Source organism: Microcebus murinus, chromosome 6 (genome assembly GCF_040939455.1).
Source record: "Microcebus murinus isolate Inina chromosome 6, M.murinus_Inina_mat1.0, whole genome shotgun sequence".
Taxonomy (NCBI): domain Eukaryota; kingdom Metazoa; phylum Chordata; class Mammalia; order Primates; family Cheirogaleidae; genus Microcebus; species Microcebus murinus.
Window position 1 is genome coordinate 20,425,120 of NC_134109.1, and position 2,458 is coordinate 20,427,577.

At 33.4% G+C, this 2,458-nt stretch overlaps 1 non-coding gene across 1 annotated transcript; it reads left to right on the plus strand.

The window, feature by feature from the left end:
• Positions 1 to 1,935: 1,935 nt before the first annotated feature.
• Positions 1,936 to 2,064, plus strand: LOC142871711 (small nucleolar RNA SNORA72). Its single transcript, XR_012919925.1, has one exon. It is a non-coding gene; the product is annotated as a small nucleolar RNA SNORA72 (small nucleolar RNA).
• Positions 2,065 to 2,458: the final 394 nt, after the last annotated feature.

Here is a 2,458-nt window from a genome sequence, read left to right on the forward strand (position 1 = left end):
AAACTGCAGCCTCCTCCACCACTTGCTTCGTTCCTGTTTAACTCACAATATTAAATGTAAGATTGCTCCTAACTTTAGACGTGCAACATAACAACCTTTCACTGGATCCTGGAAATACAGCTGGGCTTTCTGTCAAGGTGGGTCAGCTGGATCATAAGAGACACTGACAGATGTGTCAGTCAAGAGAAATTGAAAAGATGAGTTCCGATTCTTTCTTCTACCCAGAGACTGCCTTTGTTATTAAAGTCACTGGGCAGTTTTATCTTCAAATGAGAATTACCAGATTCATTATAGCTCCTCACCCTGAAGAAAAGATTTGTCTTTAAAATACGTGATGCTAATAATGTCTTTCCAAAGCTTGCATTCCACTGAAATTAGACTTTAAAGCTCACCTAATTTACAAAGCACTATGGTTTTGTTGACAAAAGAGAAATGAATGCATTTAAGATATCAGCAGAAGGCTAGTTTGTTCATTTTAAACTGGTTTAAACAGATTTGTAGGGAAAATTCAAATACCACACACACAAACACAGACACATACACACACACACACACATGTGCCTGCACAGAGTGCTTGGGCTTATCAACTACCCCACAACCAGTCTGCTTGTCCATAAAATGAGAGGCTAATTTTCCCTTCAGTGTGCTCTGTCACAGACTTCTGTTGTCAGAATGAAGTATATTCCACCTGGATATGATTAATTGTTCTCTGAAGCACAGTTGTACTTGGAAAAGTAACTCGAATAGCTTAATTCTCTCCCAACATATTTTACTATCTTGATGTTTGGGGTTATACTTGATTAGTCTGATGATAGGAGGCATTCATGTTGTTCATTTGCAATGATTTTTGATGGTGGACTTTTGGGGTTTTGATATTCTTAAGAATTTGTGTTCAATTTTGAATAGTCAATTAGAATTTCTTTTTTTTTTCATAATTCTGACCTCTCCTATATTTTCACTGAATCAAATCCATGTCATGATTTGCAAATCAATCAAGCAAAAATGGAATTTATTTAGAAATAAAAGCACGATTAACTCTATTATAAGTTTTGCATTAGTTTTTCTACCACTGCAGTGCATATTAGCAACTTAAATGTATGAGAAAGATAGCCTCTGCTTTGTTGAAGATTTTCATATGAAAATTAGCATAGCAGAATAGAAATACTTAGGTTTACATGGACAGGCTCAGGCAGGAAGAAAAGTGAGCAATGAGAGAAATGTCCACCCACGAGGCACATTATTAGACACTGGGTAATAAAAGCCCTCATAAAACTGATGTAAGTATACAAATATTTTTTTCTTGAAGTCCATAGAATATTTTAGAATATCTCAATTTCATGGAATTTAGATACCCTCAACATTACATTATTTTAAGTCTTATGTATTTAAGAAGTATTTATAAAACAAATTAATTTTCATTGAGGAAACAAGGTAAATTTCTTGTTCAAGAATTTATAGCTAACTAGTAGCAGAACTGTTATTAGAACAGGTATCTTATAATAGAACTCTTTTCTTTTATTACACATCAGTATTGATAAGTTGGGTTTTTATATACAACCATGGGCTGCATAACAATGTTTTTGTCAATGATGGACTGCGTATACGACACTGGCATCATAAAATTATAATGAAGCTGAAAAATTCTTATGGCCTAGTGATGCATAGCTGTTGTAATGTTATAGTGCAGCACATTACACACGTTTGTGGTGGTGTTAAGAAAAACCTACTGATTGTCAATCGTATAAAGGTATAGTATATACAATTATGTACAGTACAGAATACTTGATAATAATAATAAACAACTATGTTACTGGTTTATGTATTTACTACACTTTTAGGCATTATTTTAGTGTACTCCTATTTACAAAAAGAAAGATAAATATAAAACAACTTCAGGCAAGTCTTTCAGTAGGCATTCCAGAAGAAGGCATTATTCTGCGAATTTTCTCGCTGTTTTGATTTTGTAATCAGTACAGGCTAAACATTCACTATATTAAAACCATGCATGTGTCCCCACACCTAGTTCTTTCCCTAGGTTTGGTTTTATAAATGCTTGTGATAAACCAGGTCTGATTTATTATATGATCATTTGTGTGATTGTATAATGGCTGTGATCTAGGTTATCTTTGGGCAACCTTAAGAAAAATGTCAGTACATTTTATATAATAATAACTTCTGCAAATAATCTGTGCTAATTTGGAGACTTTTGTCTAAAGGCATAACCAAAACAGGGAACTTTTGTGATTGCTAGTTATCATTAAATGAATTGTAAAACTAAAAAAAAAAATTAAATAAATAAAAAAAAGAAGAAGGCATTATTATCATAGATATTAATAACAGCTCCCTGCATCATATTGCCTCTGAAGACCTACCAGATGTGTAGGTCAAAGACAGTGATATTGACTATCCTATCCTTGTGTAGGCCTAGGCTAATGTGTGTTTGTGTCTTAGTTTTTAA